We start from the raw sequence: 18,979 nt of genomic DNA on the forward strand, positions 1-18,979 counted from the left end.
CCCGGCCGGAGGGCAGGCGGGTTCCGGGGCCGGGCTCCCGCAGTTCGGGCGGCCGTGCGGCGCCGGAGCCACGCGTCAGCCGCGCACCCCGCGCGCCTCGCCCCCCGGCCTCCGGCTCGTCCTCCGCGCCTCTCAAGCCGGAGACCCCCCTCGGATCCCCCCGCTCCGGCGGCCAGAAAAGTTACCTCGGCTGGGCAGGGAGCCCGCGCGCCGCGGCGTGGGGACGAGGCTCGGGCTCGCGTCCTCCCGGCTGTGCGCAGGAGGCTCGGGCGTGGGGAGGAAGCCGCAGACGCGGGCTGCTCGCCGCCGCTCCCCGCCCCCCTTTGCAGGCGGCTCGGAGGCTCCGCGGAGCTGCGGCGGGGGCACACGCCCAGAGCCGGCGCAGAGCAAGCCAGCGGCGTCCTGCCTTCGCCTCCCAGCTGCGGGGGCGGGGGCCACCGCGGCACTTTAGGACAGTTAGGTTGTAACTGGCCCCTCCATCCTGGCGCAGGGGTAGCAGACGCGGGGACAACGCCTCGAGACAGTCGCCAATAGCGTTAGCCTTTGGGTCTCCAGTTGAGATTACTGCCCCGGCTCTCTGTCCCCTCCTCACGCCTCCCAGACAGTCCCTGTGAGAGCGGGGGGGGAGGGTGTCCCGACCAGCAGGTGAGTAATTTATAGGCTCAGGGACTGCAGTAATGTTCCTTTTTTTTTTTTTTTTTAAAGATAAAATTCAAATTGGTGGCCTCTTGCTCAGGTGGGTGTTCAAGAAATATTAAGCTAATAGGGAACACTTGAATTAAAAGGGGGAGACGGGAGAGGTTTTCTGTCTTTTGGTAGCTCCCGCCTCCTGACTCCCACCTCCCACCATAGAAGTCTACAAGTTACAGGTGGTCTCCCAAGCTTCCAAGTCTTTCAGGGAAGTTAAGTCATTATCGGCCAGGCTTTCAGCAGCAAGGGAGAGGAGGGGGCGGATGCTCTGATTTACAAGTGAAAGAAATTATTCTGAGTAGGGTCACAACACCTAAGCTCCAGCCAAGCAGCCAAGGCATATTTACTAAAGTGTTTAAGGCCCTCTTTAAATATTCCTGGTCACCCTTTCTGGAACGCAGCCTCTCACTTAAGGGGAGAGAGGCGGGTGATGGATTCACGAAACTATGGCATTTACTATTGGGTGCCAAAGATGTGGTGCAGAATCAAAGCCTGTGGCCGAGATTAACAGGCTTGGTCTGTCAGTGAAGCCTCTGGAGGTGGGGAGACTTGGCCTGGGTTTCTAGGACAGGGCAAAAGCTCTAGAAAAGGGGAGGGGGGCATTTTTCAGGTGGCGCGGGAGAGAAGGTTGGAAAATCACGGTTGCTATGTTGCTATGGAGTCTCTGAACCTGTGTCCTGTGGGAGATGTGCAGCTTTGGGAAAATCGAAGCAAGAGAATGTGGCTTAAGTTCTGTCAAAGGAAAAAGAAGCTGGTGACCTGGAGAATGCATAGGCAAATACAAGACGCTGATAGGAAGCGATGTTGGCATTGCCTCAAGTGTCACGGGTAACAAGGACCTGAAGTGTCAAGTGACAGATAAAGGTGATAGTTCAAATCCTGGAAGATATATCTGGGGACTACCTGTATTAATTTTCTGTCTGGGCTACAGGAGAGCACATACCAGATTTGTACGTATATGGCTTTGTGGCATGTCAGATCTGTGAATGAAGAAAGGCTTTTCCTCCATGTTTGTGTGAAGCGCTCTCCTTTAGAAGTGGACTTGAACAAATTGTATTGTTTACAACAAAAACCAAGTTGACATTATCATTTCAGACACAGATGGCTTCATATTTTCATTCACTTTATTGCCATATTTCTGCTGGGTTTTTTTTTTTTTTTTAAATCGAAAGCAAACTGTTTTCTCCTTGATTCACAAATCGTATTCTTTCTGGTGATGGAGAAAATCAGCAAAAACGTACAGATGTCTATTTTCTTGGGAGAAAATGTGAGAATACTAAATACTATTTTTTTAAAAGTTAGAAGTACCTAGCTAATTATCCTAATATCCCACGAATTCAAATTTTGGAGTAAAAACCATACTGCTTCATAGTTAAACAGTAAATCTGGGAAACCACTGCTATGCAAATCTTTGGCTCTCAGCTTGTCTTTTTTGTTTTTCCTAGCACAGATAGAAAAATACCAAACAAAAACTCATGTACAGCATTCAGCCCTACCGGTAACATGCTCCCATCTCTGTAATAAATGTTTACTTCTACCTTACTAATATCATGCAGGAGCCCCTCATAGTCCTCTCTGTCTCCCCACAGTGCCTCACTGAGCACATTGCAAGCCAAGCCCTGAACATTTTTGCTAAATAAATGGATGTTGACCAATGGGCTCAATTGTCACTATATTTGAGGGCTGAGTTTCCTCATGTATGATATAAGAGACTGTCTCCAACATTCCTTATGCTTCAAAAATACTAGGGGTCTATAAAATAAAAAGACACGATCACTTGTCAATACCTGCTGAGCAAAAGCAATAACGGAAAACCTTTTTTAACTCTTATCGGGAAACTTAATTATGTGCTTTTCTACATGGAAAAGAGAAGGAAAGGAACAAAATTAAGTAGAAAGCAGGGTGATGATCCCATTACAGTTGGATTTGCTTTCTTTCGTAAAGACTAACTTCTCCTTGCATCCCTCTTACTACCAAAAATGAAGCCACCTGTCACCCTAGAGAAGCCCTTATTCTTACCAGTATGAAACCCCTTCTGGTGCTTTGCCAGTAAGTTACAGAAATGCAGCTCTTAGGTTGAGGGAATACCTTTCACACAGTCCCAGAGTTAGTGCAGATTTGTCCTGCAAACCCAGTCCGTCAGATTCCCAGTTTACTCTGTCCACCGAAATAATCCAAGAAACGTGGGCAAGGATTCCATGACTCCAGCCCAAGTCTCAGGATGCCTGTTCTGGTCTCAAGCACCGTACTAAGGCTTACCCTGCCACATCCATCTAGTAGAATAAATTATTCTACTCCACACAGAATATATTACTGAAGGCCAACAAGCCATCTAGATATCTAGCCATGGTACAGAGAAAAGGGGTATAGCTAACTTCTGGTAAAAGACGTGTGTGAAACTTCACCCCAAACCATAGAAACAGGATGTCCCCAAACCTCTACCCAACCACGGGTGTCATCAGCACACTGACTCATTGGTATCGGTATTCTGCTCTGCTATCTGTTGAGCAAAGAGAACTCCAACCCGATAGCCACGGCAAGGGCAGAATTTGCAGATTGTATCACGGCCCTACGGTCAGCCTCATCAACAAGACCCCAGAAAGAAATGGTAAAGAATCTGTCCAGTGAATACATCAGAACTTTGCCCTCCAGCATGAGGCTTAGAAGAGTATCAAAGACCCACCAAACCCTACGAAACTCTAACAGACATGCAACACTCATTTGCCTTCTTTGACAACCTCAGACTACCATCACATAAAGCACTGTGATACTTTTTAAAACTTCCGTATTCTCCAGCACTTCAAGTCGACTGTTTTTCAACCTAGAATGCTTTAGTAAAATGTTAGCCACATTTGCAGTAACTAGTTAAGGCGTGTTGTATGCTCAGGATAATGTCAGGCGCCTGAATTGCATATCAAGTCCTTGAAATCAGGATACAAAGTCTTCAGCCACAGCCTTACCAGGGACAACAAATAAGGGACGTATGGGGATTAATGCCTCATTCAAAAGCAACAAGCTTATTCTAATGAAATAAAAATTTGTTTAGGAATTTCTGGGGTTTCAGAATAGTGTCAAGTTTATAGCTCGTTAAAGCTTCCAGATGCTGTCTTCATTCAGGGTTTGTATACATCATTTCTGGGGTCTGTATACATGCAGAGCACAGATGCAAAATGAAGTAAAAAAACCACCAATAATTATAAATGCAGCATAAAATGTACAAAAATATGTACACATGCGAAGAAGCAAGTTTAGACATGCCTACACATCACTTTAAAAAATCACTCCTATTCATCAGAATTTCATATTTGCCTCCTTTCTGTCTTTATGTTATACTCTTGTAAAAATATTAGTCATAAAGGTAGGGCCAATCCATATTGTGTAAATTCCACTGTATTAAAATATACAAAAACTTACTAAGTTTTTTTTTTTTTTTAATTTTTTTTTTCAACGTTTATTTATTTTTGGGACAGAGAGAGACAGAGCATGAACGGGGGAGGGGCAGAGAGAGAGGGAGACACAGAATCGGAAACAGGCTCCAGGCTCTGAGCCATCGTCCCAGAGCCCGACGCGGGGCTCGAACTCACGGACCGCGAGATCGTGACCTGGTTGAAGTCGGACGCTTAACCGACTGCGCCACCCAGGCGCCCCAGTTTTTTTTTTTTTTTTACTTTTTCCATTTCAAGTAAATTTTAGAAATCTCAGCACTTTTAAATAGAATAATTAAAAAAAATTTAAGGTTATTCTAATCCTTGGTTCTTTATAAGGTTTAAATGCTCAATTCTCTTCTCCCCTTAAGTAAAAATAAAAATCCATTAAGACTATATTTGGCCAGTTTATATATAATGGCAAAATATAAAGAATGGAAGTTGGTAACCTATAAAATTGCTAAATTCAACTCCCAAACTATCACCATCTGAGACTACTGTGATATATCAAACATGATCGATATTGGGTTATACTAAGACACTTAACATTTCAATCACTTTGCCCCAAAGGACGTAAAATAAATGCCAGCAAGCCTCTCAGTCTCCTATAAAGTTGTAAATAATCCTAACCAGCTATTATATTTTTTTCCTAACAGCAATCAACAAGAATTAGCTGAAGAAGAAAAAAAACCGGGTAATAAGACGCATTCATATGTCTGGTTTATTAACTTAACTTTGTCTCCAGGTTAATGTTACCCTCTTCAGGCAAACACGCCATCATTAACTTTATAAATTAAGAGGTACACAGCTAGAACTACACCAAGAAAAATGTCAGCTTTGCTTTTTAATTTGATTCCTGCTTTCCAGCACTTTTTTTTTTCCCTTTCCAATTACCTCACTGTACTTACATACTTTAACTGCATGGGTACAACCTGAAAATGTGATTCCACTCTAGTCCACAGCATCTAGAATATTCTGGGAATCAAGGAAAATATCATCTAGAATATCTGTGTCCCTTGAAATAAATCTGGTGTGGTTTTTTTTTGTTTTTGTTTTTTTAAATTTTCTTTTTTTTTGAACGTTTATTTATTTTTGGGACAGAGAGAGACAGAGCATGAACGGGGGAGGGGCAGAGAGAGAGGGAGACACAGAATCGGAAACAGGCTCCAGGCTCTGAGTCATCAGCCCAGAGCCCGACGCGGGGCTCGAACTCACGGACCGCGAGATCGTGACCTGAGCTGAAGTCGGACGCTTAACCGACTGCGCCACCCAGGCGCCCCAGAAATAAATCTGGTGTTTAATAGGTCAAAGCCATTTTTTAAAAAGCTTCTGCTATTGACTCTTTCCTGTTCAAGGTGAACTTGGAACATGCAAGGTGGGCTTATTTGCAGCTGATAGCAAATCTGAGAAGGATGCCAGAGTTTCTGAATCCAGGTTGTTTGGAAAGAGCTGAAATTTTATGCTTTTCATGTCAACAATAATCTTGGAGAGTCATAAAAGTATTCACACTAATTACATTAGAATCACTCAGAGTGCTTGTTAATACCACCCATTCTTGGGTCCAGCCTTAGACTAAGCAAAGCGGAATCTTTGGAGGTGCCTGAGTGGCTTAATCAGTTAAGCATCCAACTTTGGCTCAGATCATGATCTTGGGGTGCGTGAGTTCGAGCCCTGCGTCGGGCTCTGTGCTGACAGCTCAGAGCCTGGAGCCTGCTTTGGATCTGTGTCTGCCGTCTCCTTCCTCTCTCTCTAGCCCCTCCCCACCTCGTGCTCTGTCTCTTTCTCTCTCTCAAAAATAAAAGTAAAAAAAAAAAAGAAAAAAAAAAAAAAAGAACCTCTGGAGTCCAGAGAGCAGGCACTTTTAACAAGGTCCCAGGACCCAGGAGACCAGCACACAACAATAATCCTGCAGGTGACGAAGTTAGTGTAGTATTAGGCCAGATGTTTCCTAGAAGTTGGAACAGAGACAAGCGGTGGGAGGTTAGCCTCATTCAGGCATAGAGGTGAGCAGAACTAAAGGGAGTCTACGCTACGAGTCAGCACGCACTTTGCAAGAGTTATTGCTTGGATCCTGTCGTATGCATCAATTTGCAACAGCAGTTCATTAGCAGTAAGTATAGTAATAAATAACAATGAAAGATTGTTCTGTACCCAATTCCAGCAATAATTGGATTAGATGCCCATTTGTTGAAGATTGCAGTAAAACTACAACTCTGACCTTAATTTCCAAGTGCACAAAACATCTTTACAAAGTTGCCAAGGGATGTCTCATTAAAACAGGAAATGGAGAACTAATTGCTGGCAGTTTTGGTTAAGTGTGAGACTTGACAATCTCAAACCCTGCAAAGGGAGACTTTCAATTATGAATACATTCTGGTATAACATACATATGCAAACAGACACCCCCTGCACTGATGAGTGGAAACTAATGAACAATAAATAAAGAAATTGACCAGAGGCTATATCTTTCTACCCTTAAGTACAACCTGAAGAATTTTGTTTCAGAAAAACAGTATCATTAATCCCATTAAATTAATGGTTTACTGTAAGGGTCTTACATTTTTCATATGGCTTCATAAGGTTCTTTTAATTTTATAGTCGATGAGACTTAGAAGCATGAAAAATTGTATTCTAGCACTACATCTACATATATTTAGGTAACAAGACAGCATTGGGGGCATCAGAAATATTTTCTTTCATGAAAAGAGATGTTAAAGAATGAGGAGATTTCAGCTCAATAAAAGAGGGTTGCTATTGAAATGTGCATCAGGCTATCTTATGAGCAGTAGGCTCTCCGCCTAGAATGTTCAAAGAGATACCATAATGTCAGTATTGCCCCAGAATAGAGTCCTCCGTCATGCCAAACATGACACTTTGGCAATGTCATGTTTAAAGTTATGTCCAACTCTGAGATCAAATTGTTTTCCAAGTGTTTGCCACTCAGAAACCAGGAATTGTCCACAATGCCTCACTGTTGAGGTAGAACCTCAAACGTTGACTTCATTAAAACACACAGATTGATATATATTTACATGTTATGGCATTTCCGACAAAACTTCTTTGCTATAGGTTGAGATTCATTTGCCATTGGCTTAGGGCTTTTTCTCTGCGAATCTGATGACAGTATCCACCATCCATTCCACTCCCACATGTTTTCTCTGCTTAATAAATTTAATCTACTTGTCCTACCCTTACTCATCAGACCCTTCTTATCTCTGAGCCAGGTTTTGCAGAGTGACCTTAGGTGGCCGAGGATGATACTGAGTCAAGGTATAAAAATTCTACCTAGGAAACCATTATATTTCAAGCCTTTTCCTGAATTTTTTCCAGGTGTTTCAATGCCCATTCCCAAATTATTCCACTGTTTAACAAAATCAGGCATACACCTACCATATTACATATATGTCCATGAACACCATTAGGGCTCAATGAACAGAATACTAGATGATACATTAAAATCATGATGTGGCCTTGGGCAAATTTCAGCTTTTCTTGTTATCAATATGCATTGAAATTATTCCTTCCATTTTCTATTTTATTAGAAGAATGTGATGGGGGGGCGGCGCCTGGGTGGCCCAGTCAAAGTGACCGACTCTTGATGTCAGCTCAGTTCGTAGTCTCAGGGGTTGGGAGATGGAGCCATGCGTTGGGCTCTGCACTGACAGTGCAGAGCCTGCTTGGGACTCTCTCTCTCCCTCTCTCTCTGCCCCTATCCCCTCTCAAAAGAAATCAACATTAAAAAAACAGAATCATGTGATAGTTCTCAACCATGCCTATACATTAGAAGAATCACTTACAGGAACACTTAAAAAACAGCAACTAAACTTCATGTATTCCTTTCTTTATCTTCTGAGAGAGAGAGAGAGAGAGAGAAAAATCCCAAGTACCGTCCACACTCAGTGCGGAGTCTGACATGGGGCCTGAGCCCACGACCCTAGGATCATGACCTAAGCTGAAAATCAAGAGTTCCACGCTCAACTAACTGAGCCACATAGGCACCCCAAAAAGATAGCAACCGAAGTTCACTATCATGCCTGGGTGATAGATACATATGGGCTTATTCTTACAATTCTCTTTACCTTGTGTACATTTGACATATTTTATAATAAAAAGCTTAAATTAAAAATACAATTTTAAAATACTGATGCCTGAGAGCTACCCTAAACCAATTAGATCAGAACCTTTAGAAAGTAACACCCAGGTATCAGTATTTTTTTTAACCTTTTCCAAATGAATTTTATGTGTAGTCAGAGTGGAAGAAGAGGAGTAAAAATCACAAAATTGAATATTCATAATTCTTCAAAAGAAAGGTGCCATAAAAGGAAATGTTAATAGAATTAATATAAATTATTAATAATTAATTAATTAGCAGATATTGGCTACCTATTCATGTCCTTTGAAGAACTACCTGAAGTACTTGATAAAAACCATTGGATTACACATGCATGTACCCATTATCCTCTATAAAACGAGCTGGTTTTTTGAACACATTTGGTTTCCTGGTCATGCCTACCATCAGATTTGCTGGTACTCACACTTTTCAGGGGAAACCCATTACTATAGCTGGCTGCCCACTTCATTGTAATGTGTCAGTAAAGTGATGGCATATTTAACAACAGGCATAAAGAACTCCTAACACACTGAATATCATGATGAAGATTTCAACAGCTCTTCAAACACTCCAAAGAAAAAATTATCATTCATGGTTTTATTCCAAGTTCTTGTGTGAGACAGAGAAAATACACAGGAGCACTCATGACTATCTTAAGTGATAAATTAATAGACGTTTCCAGCATGTACTTTTTGCTGAAACACATAAAAAATATTTGAAAAAATTAGAGGGGTCTATAGGAAATCATGTCTAAATAAATATAATGCTAATGTTTTATGAATGGGAGCTAGCCATTTTCCCCAGGAGGGTTCAGGCAGGCCCTGGGATAGTACATCATGGCACCCAGCCCAGGGATCATTATTTGTACCAAGAGTCAAAATGTTTTGATCATTTTTTTTTTTTTTTTTTTTTTTTTTTGTGCGAGAGCTGTTTTACAAGCTCTTGTTCTATGAGACTACCTTTCACCATCACAAGAACCTTGGGAGTTAGATTCTCTGATCCCCCCTATTATAGAGAATGGGGAAATGAAGCAGAAGCAGGTTCAACGTGTCCAGGGTTACAGGATGGCCAGTAGGACCAGGATGGTCTTGGGTGATCTGGCTCCTTACAGGCTGGACCTGTAAGGTCTCTAACTAGAGAGCCAAATCCACACGCATACATACGTATTTGGTTAGATTTCATGAAATCGTGCACTTCAATGAGAAACATTGCATTCACTATGAATGCAGACAAGCACTGAGTTAAGGAATGACTTTCTACTACCAGGGACATTTTAGAGAACAGAAAAGTTCTCTGAAAGGTCTCTAAGAACGCTAATATAGGAAAAAAATACTCAGGTCGTTTATAGTTTAAGAAGAAAGAACATAAGGCAAATGCTAATAAAATAATAACCATTACTGTTAACTTTTCTTTAATACAGTATACGCCACACGATTTTAAGCACTTCATATGTGTATTTTCTCTTCATTCCTCACCGTTTTATGAGGCAGGAGCTCTTATGGTCCATATTTTAGGAAGGATAAAACTGAGGCCACTGAGCAGCTAACGAACTTGCCCTTAGTCACACATCTGGGACCAGTCAATTTTAGTGGTAGCATGAGTGGAATTCCTATATAGATTTGTATCAATTTTACTAAGCAAGAGCATTGTCCTACTCCTTACAGCTTGAGAAAAAGACCAAAGGGGAATTCTCCGATCCCTCGGTAAATCCTAGTGGCCCTACCTTCAAAATTTATCCAGAATCTAACCACTTTTCTTCACCCCCACCACTAGCGCTGTGACGCAAGCCACCATTGTCCCTTGTCTGGTTCTTGCAACAGCCTCGCCGCATTTCTCTCTTCTGCACCTGGGTCCTTTCTAGTCATTCTCCAAAGAGGTGTTGTGATCCCACTAGAACAAACCAGATCATGTCAGTCATACACATACCTACAAAGGCCCCAAAGGCCCCCGGACCTGCATCATCCCACTGCATGCTATCTCACACTACCGTCTGAGCACATCTCCTATCCACACTGCCTGTCTCACTCACCCTGACCCTGCAGCTCTTCAGATGAGCAGGCTTCTCTCCGTCCTGCGCCAACATCCTCACCTCCTTCGTGCCTGCTCATGTATCACTTTCTCGAAAGGGCCTACCCCGATAACCTTATTAAATCTCGGCCTGGGCCACCCCAGCACTCCTACCCCTTATCCACTTGGTTCCCCTTATCACCGAACATACTCACCATTTCCTTATTTATTATATTTATTGCCTGTCTCCCACCATTCAGCTTAAGTCCCACAAAGACGGGTTCTGGGTCCCTCTTCACGGGTGTCCCAGCTACCTAGAACAGTGCCTGGTGTAGGGAAGGCATTCAACGTGCATTTGTTGGATGAAGGAATGAAGAAAGCAGTAGGGATTATAAAATGTGGGACTCTGGGGAGAAGAGTGATTAGAGGAATAGAAAATACAGAATTGAGGAGTCAGGTGCCCCAGATTGGTTTTAGACACTAGAAGGAAGAGCTTCAGCAGGAAGAAACTAAACACAAGAAAGAAGTGGGCCTATGATAGAAGTGTGTGCATCGTTCTATGCAGCGTCCCTCCTCCACGCCCACTGGTGGAAGTGATTTCGGCAAAATCTCCCAACCACCCTAAAGCACTCTCCATCCTCACCCCTGAACCAACACAGATGACAGCAGTCGGGTGCGCCTCCCACCACGTCCCCAGAGATGAAAAGATGGTAAAGCCACCCCTCCCCAAAATGGCGCTGGGTCATTAACATCCAGGTGGGTTTAACCAGCATTCATCTTCCCAGGACAAAAGAAAATCTGACAGGATCCAAGCAGGATCCTCCTTACTCATCTGCACAAACAATGAAATTGACCATCGTGGCGGAAAATGTCAGATCAACCGAAGCGGAAGTGTCCAGGCTAATATTATTTTTCATATCAATGGTTGCCATGGTGATACTTATAAAGATTTAGCAATGATCGGGCAGTGAATACTTTTAAGAGGCTGCTGGAGGAAAAGAAGTTGCAACGTACCCTCTGTCTTCACAAATCACTCTCATCCCACTTGTGCCCAATAAATGGCTCACTTCTTTTGATTGTACTTGGCATGCCCATGAAAGATGAGTTCTCAATTCTGTAAGTTCAAGCTTGAAGCCTGTACTGTGTTTTTCCATTTGGTCTGCATTAACGTTTTATTCAGTGATTCACGGTGCCTTTCCAAGGTCATCAGGCCATTCCTTCCTCTGCCAAGAATGTCTCCTCATTCCCAGGCTCTTCGTCTACCAGGGCACCCAAGTTCTAAGGCCTCCACCCCCCTGGAAGGAAGATCTGTGTGTGTGACCATTGCCAACTTTATGAAACAGCCATAATTTAAATAAATTTTAGGAGACAGAGTATCTCAACCACTCTCCCTGCCCCCCAGGGCTATACTGCAAGTTCTGGGGGGGGGGGATGTGGGCAGCGAGTATCTCTTACTCATATTTGTATTTTCCAGAATGCACAGCATGACACATTAACCCTTTAAAAAAAAAAACCTGAAAAAACTCCTAGCACTAGGTAGTAGAGAGCTTAGTGAATCTTCAGTCACGAAAGTTAGAAAGTTAGAAACCCTGGTCTCTTCCTGGCACCTGCTCTGTTTCAACCCCTTTATCAGATCTATTACCAACTCCTTTGCATTTTACCTTCATCTCCTGGATCTGTCCACATCGCCCCATCCTTGCCCTCCGTTCTATAATAATCTCTTGTCAGATTTCTAATCCAGCCTCCCCCCACCCACCCCAACATGCTTAAACTCTCAGAGCTGTAAGGCCGATGCGGTGGCCCCCTGCTTTGAACATTCCCATCCCACTGTTCCAGGGTGAGGACAAGACCCACAAATACAGCTTCAATGCCTTGAGTCCTCTCCAGGCTCCTGAACCATACCCCTAACTCTGCTCTGAGCCGACTGGCCACTTTTCCATTCCCCTTTTCCATTCCCTAACTAGGTCACATATCCCCATTAGGGGCTCTGATAGCACCAGTCCCTCTGTTTTCCAGCATTGCCTCCACTGCAACAATGCATTGTGCTTGTGTATGTGTGTGCGTGTATGTGTGTGATTTCCGAAGGAACTTCATGAGATTGTCTCCCTTCATGAGATTGAGGACGGCATTGCTTCTGCTTACCAGTATGTCCCCAACTAGCACACCTCCTGGCACGTAGGAGACAGTCCGCGACCGTCTATGAGAAATCAACACCAGTGGACTGTCATTACTGGAAACACCTCAATCCATATACTTAGGTGGCTGCCTGTGCAGGTGGTTGCGAGGGGCCCTCTACTTCTGCGTGACACAAAGGAAAATGAGAAGCATAGACCCCAAATCAACAAGGCTTTTCAGATCTTGGACACTTCAATAAGGTTCATAGGGGGCACTCAAATATTTATCTGTATCATTTGCAAACAGGGACTGAGGAGAAACAAAAACCTTGCCATGGAGAAACACACCTAGCAGCATGGCTGAAGTAGGAACATTTGACACCTGAAATGTTGCCGGTCTAGGAGGGAGGGTGACCCAACTCTCCCTCAGAGGAGAGCGTCGGCCTCTGGACTTCACTACTGAATCCCATTGGCTCTCTGGATGTCAGCGATTAATCCTGTTAACCTGAAGGGCAGGAAAATGAGACATTTATACATCAGACCTCAGGGATGGGCTGAGGGAAAGCCGGGCAGACCCTGAGTCTCTGCGTCCGCCCGTGGCCCCACGTGGGGGACGGAGCACGGGGCCTGGAGTCAGCCTGCGGGCTCTCCCGTGCGCCAGCGCCCTAACCTCGGCTTGGAGCGTGTTGCTTCATCTCCGTGTATCTCCTTTCTCATTTCTAAACTGAATGACTAAACCTGCTTCAAGGACTATTGAGAGGATTAAATGAACTAATTGATTTAAAAAGCACTTAGTAAACGGAAGTGTCATACAATGGTATTGCAGTTATGAGGGCAGCTCACAATAATACCTGTTGGCCACCCTCCTCAGCCCCCCCGAGGCCCAGAGGGCCCTGGGATCCCCTCCTCCCTTCGTGGCACCTCAGGGGACTTCAGGATGCAGAAGCAGAGCAGTGGGGCCCTTGGAGAACCAGCCCACTTGACAAAGTGAAGGAGGATGGCCCTCAACCCTCAGGGTGGTAGGGAGAAGCGGGTGTTGAACCTGTAACTCCACAGATGAGCTGGGAAAGAAGCAGCGAGAGCCCTTAATAGCTAATCTGCTGGGGCTGCTGACTTGGTCACACTGCCCGATGGAAATGGGGTAAGCGCAGGAAAACCCCATCTGCTCGCAGGGAACAGACTCATGGGTCCAAATAAAGAACTTACACAGTAACACGTGTGCGGGTCCTACTCTCTTGTTTTCTCTTTCCAGTCTTGCAGCCATGGTGAGAAGCATTTTTAAGGCACTTATTTGAGAAGTTCTTTTAAAAGCATGTGCCTCATTATGGGGCAATCACTTCAAAAACTGCGAGTACTCATGTTGGTGAAATGGATTATTGTTGTTTTGTTTTTGTTTGTTTGTTTGTTTTGAGGGAGACAAAATGATTTCGCACCAAGCTAATGAATGAGGAGGTCAGCTAGAGTCAGGGTCATCGGACGTCGGACCCAAACCAAACGAAACCAAAACCCTAAGTTTTAACCGTAAGCACACTCAACAGAATTCTTGGAAGAGTTTAACATGCCAACTTGGAAGGAGGTTCAAAGAGTAGTTCCAAAAAGATCTTGAACAACACAGTCATCTTCACCTGTAAAAATAACTATCATTTATTAGGTGCTTACTATCTGCCAGGCACTCTTAAGCCCTTTTACACACATTCTATCACTCCAGATTCAAAAAACAAAAACAAAAACAAAAAACCCTTAAGTCTATTATACCCATCTTACAGGTGAGAGGTTAGGTAACTGCTCATGGTCATAACCAGGTAAACAGTAGAACTGTACTGACCTGCATGGAGGTATTTACTTGAATATCTCTCCTTTCCAAGAAGTCATCAATCCTTTGAATGAATGTACTCTGATATATTTGTTTTTTTTTTTAATTTATCATGTAATGCTCATGCTTCCTTTAATTGATACAAAAACACTGCAAACAAGTATGCAAGATTAATGGAGCCTAGGGCCTAAACCACTAGGAAGAGGGCTTTGCAAATGTACAGAAATCCCCAATGCCTAGGGGAACCATTATGAGACCCTTTCCAAGAGGAGGCAGAAATGAGCCTAATAAAAACCTCGAAATGAGCAACGAATAATGGCATTCGTATCCAGATACCGTTATGCTTATATGGAAACTTTAAGCTGGTAGTGAATAGAATAATTATGTATTATATTTAATTATATAGAAACTGCACAGCCGAGGTGTTTAGGAGCTGAGTTTAAACCTGGCTCTGGAATCTGCTGGCTCTGGAGTAAGTTATTCTTCAGGGCTTCCGTATCTTAGTTGCAAAGTGGGGATGACCACATCACCCTTTTCGTGGGGTTGCATGAGAATCAAACATGTTAAGCTCTTCCGGTTGTGCCCAGCACATAATAAATGTTAGCTATTATTACTCATATTTATGTAAAAATACATTAATTTTCTAAGCATCATCATCTGGGAGAGGGTACAGCAGGACAGACATTCATATTCTATAAGTGTACTTAGTCTTTCCCAATAGTGCTTTAATTCAATTACCCTACATCAGGTATGAGTTTTTTGAGCTTTAGGAGGATTTTCCTTGCCAACATTACACAGTGTCTGAAATTCATTAAATGATAGTTGCTAAAGTGGAACGTTTCCAGGACCATTTCTGTAGAATCCTTCAAAAAAACAATAATTTGGCATATACTCCTTAGGAAGGTGAATAAACACTTTCTTTTCCCTGTAGAGAACTTTGTGATCTTCAAAATATTTGCCTACTACAGTTTCATTTTTATGAAGTGGAGGCAGCCACAGTCGGTCTAAAGCTGCAGATCAATAGAGTGGATGATAGATAGTGTTTTCTACCATGGAATGTTCTCATATCATTAGATCTGGACGTATTAACCCCCCCTATTTACAAAGTAATGCAGAGGGAAATTTTCCCTGGTTTCTTCATTTAGAATGCCGATTTTATACAAAATGAGAGAGACGGAGTGACGGGTATTCTGGATTATGTACCCTAACTATAGGAAGCCTCTACTTTTGCCATCAGAGCCCTGCTTTTCCCCCACCTTACAATGAGAACGAGAGAGCATGTTACATTGGGGCTTTCTGTGAACTCCTAGCTTACTCAACAGTCACCGGAGGTAGGACCCTAACGGCAAAGCTTCATAGCAGCAATACAAAAAATGGCAATTTGGTATAATTAACATACTCCAGTTCATCCAGACGTTAAATGTATCGTGGACGAAAGAGGCTTTTGTCCAATTACCTGGGAAGACAACCACGAAGATAGTCTTTCTGTGGGAAGATGTCGGCTGAGTTCCAAATAAGCAATCTACAAATGAACTCATGGATGTAAATGTTCATGAATTCACAGTTACTGGGTTTCATTTGAAACCCTCATGCGGTTCATGCGAATCATGCAACATTTACTTGGTTACCTCGCTAGGAAAGTCTGGGAAGACTAAACAGAATCCCTAACAGTTAATTACTATCTCAGATTCTTTATATGCGATCTAAATAAAATGTTTTTCGCCTACATAATTGACATATTTTTCTATTAAGACCAGAGAAAATTCATTATATGGCATCTCTATCATGACAATGGTTATATCATATTTAAAATTTGGCAGGGTGTGGGGGTGGCTCAGTTGGTTAAGCACCCAACTCTTGATTGCAGCTCCAGTCTTGGTCTCAGGGTTGTGTGTTCGAGCCCTGTGTTAGGCTCCATGCTGGGCGTGAAGCCTACTTACAAAAACTAAAAAATAAAACGAAAAATAAAATAAAATTTTGCCTTCATGTGTTCTACAGCATGAATATGTTATTTAGCCTAACTTTTTATTGATTTTTCTTTTCATCTTATTGTGATCTTTGGCTCAAACACTATGATACCATCCCAGTGTAAAAACAGATGTAACTCCATTGAGCTTCCCCCAAATGCTCCTTTCCCTATAAATCCTCCCAGAATCGGTGTGCTGGACTAGGTTTTTCTGGAATTCTGATTTAAAGAGATGCTGAAAGTAATCTAAGGTGTTTGTATAAATGGGTGATATAAAAATGGAAATAGCACAAGAGCTGATTAAAGCTAAATTTAAAATTAGATGGGTTCCCTTGATTAATGGCATAGCAACGATGATGAGTGACAGGTGGAGAACGTCCCAATCCACACCAATCTAGATTTCTGGAGCTTTGAGAGTGAAGAATCCTCATCCCTACCTTAAAATTAATTTCTCAGAAAAAGCTCCCCCAGAGAAACATTTGGAAAGACTACACAATTTCGGCAGCACAATCTACCTGCTAAGAGCAACTTTGTAATTTTAACTGTTTCAAATTTAATTCACTTTGTAGGAAGAGACAGCCAGTTACTGAACTAAGGCAAAGCCTCAGGTAAAGTACAAATTCATCTAAATAGGGGAATTAAGCACACAGATCCTAAAAGTTCTAGAGAACACTGCAGGATGCCCTGCTGCACCCTTCCAAAAATCTACATTTGTTCGGGTACATTGATCAGGAAAAGGAACATTTGCACATTTATTGAAAGGAAATTAAATGGCAGGCGTTGTTATGTGACTTGAATGTTACATTCCATACTTTACATAGTAATTTTCAAGACTTTACATTGGGGGAAAAAGGAAAACAAAGAGCTTACTATCTTCTGTGGTTTTCTTATGGCCATACAAGGCAAATCCTTCACGAGAAGTGCCAAACGTCTAAAAGGCCAGCGACACACCGAATGGAATGTCCAATGAGAAGTACTATTTTTCAAATACAGTTGTAATTAATTTTTAAACTTTGCTCCATTTGGTAAGCCCGGTGCATCCTGTGGTGCCATAACGTAAAGAAGTGCTAAAGAGGGCATATAGAAAGAACACAGGAGCCAATCTGAAAGAGCTCCTAATGGCCAGGGATGGAACGATTTGAGCAAAAAATTCAGTAAGGATAATATTGGATTATAACCCAAAGAATAAAGTAAATATCCATGAGACCATATTCTATAAATACATGACTGAATAAATAAATACAAGGAGGAAAAGGAACAACTGTTCCTTACAGAAGGATTCCAACTAATGATTGTAGGATGAATGAAGGAAACGGAAAAATCAGGATTAGGAAACCACAGGAATAATTGCTTCAGCCAAGATTCACTGGAGAATGTTCAAGTTAGTTGGTGAAAGTTTAAGTTGCATAGTTTCAAAATATCTCCCCCCAATATATTTCTTAATTACAACAACAACAAAAAAATGTCAACCCTCTAGCAGAGAAGCCCAGCAGAACCACCTTAACCAAGGTAGTTAATATCATCACTACCAAGTCATTAGCTGTCGTGATGGACACAGAGAGGGCACATCGCCTATGTGGATTCCTCCCCAACACACATCACCTCAATCCAATCATAGAGAAACATGAGACAAATCCAAATCGAGGAACATTCTGCATAATACCTAGATGCCTTACTCTTTCAGAGGGTCGGCACCATGAAAAACAAGATTAGAAGACACTAAGGAGATTCCAGGAAGCCAACTAACATGCAAGCGATTCCAGAATAGATCTTGGAACAGAAAAACAACATTAGTGGGAAAATTGCTAAATATAAACAAAGTCTGTAGTTTATAGTATTGTGCCAATGTCAACTTCTTGGTTTTGATCATTGTCCTATGTCTCTGTAAGTTGTTAAAACTAGGGGTAGCTGGGTGAGGGCTATACTCTATTACTTTTACAACTCCTCTGTTAAGTTGAAAGTTATTTCAAAATAAAAAGTTAAAACTGAAATAAATGATTGAAAAACTGCTTCACTGCTTCCTCTGCATCTAAACTGAGTTGTATCTTGAGGGATGAACAGGAATTAAACAATGAAAATGAGGCCACCTTGATCTTCCTAACTAGCAATGGTGATCTTTAATAGGTGTTCTTAAGTTCACTGAGTTCCTAACCCTCCTTGTGTATCTAGAAATCTTACATTCCTTTCGAGGAGGAGAATAGAAAGCCCCTGCAGGAATTAGAACAGGAATTTGACTTCTTGCAAAACCCTCAAGCACTGAAAGCTGTAAACAGGCACCACAAAATCTACACAGAATCTGGAGATGTTGTAGGTCACTACATACCCTCACTGATCAACGACCCCCTGACCTATTAAAGTCCTCTTGTCTAGTCAGAAACCACGGAGTTGGCTTTTGGACAAGAGTCCTCCTTCCCCCCAGGTGACCAGCCTCCTGAATAAAGCTTATATTCCTTTCCAGTCAACACTCGTCTCTTGAGTATCGACCTTTCAAGTGATGGACAGCCAAACTTGGGGTTCGGTAACTAAAATGGGAATCATAACTACCTTAGATAAGATAAGAATTAATCATATGACCTGGTGCCACTTCTCATGCAACCAACTATGAGCTGTGTGACCTTGGGCAAGTTACTCAATTTCTCTAAAGCTCAGTTTCTTCATCAATAAGTAAGGGACAAGGCCGGATACCTATCTCATGGAGCTAGAAATAATGACTAAATGAAATCACCATATAAGGAGAGTAGCATCCCCAGAACATTGTATAAATCCAATCGGTGTTAGCCATACTGCTGGAGATGATGGCAACAACATCGGATGAACACCCATGACCGGCCACTGGCACACATCTTCTCCCTC

The 18,979-nt window shown here is 42.5% G+C and overlaps 1 protein-coding gene across 2 annotated transcripts in view; it reads right to left on the reverse strand.

Moving 5' to 3' along the window:
• Nucleotides 1-18,979, reverse strand: part of EPB41L3 (erythrocyte membrane protein band 4.1 like 3) — a 237,586-nt gene that overhangs the window by 153,121 nt on the left and 65,486 nt on the right. The window contains exon 1 of one of the 2 annotated variants that reach the window (XM_040479319.1): nucleotides 186-365. The exons of the other annotated variant lie outside the window; for it this stretch is intronic. The gene's annotated coding sequence lies outside the window, so the exon portion shown is untranslated. Of the gene's footprint in view, nucleotides 1-185; nucleotides 366-18,979 lie in introns of those variants that run through there. 2 annotated transcript variants of the gene reach the window in all.

The sequence above is a fragment of the Herpailurus yagouaroundi genome, unplaced genomic scaffold, assembly GCF_014898765.1.
Source record: "Herpailurus yagouaroundi ecotype Mexico unplaced genomic scaffold, PumYag 142, whole genome shotgun sequence".
In the NCBI taxonomy this organism is placed as follows: domain Eukaryota; kingdom Metazoa; phylum Chordata; class Mammalia; order Carnivora; family Felidae; genus Herpailurus; species Herpailurus yagouaroundi.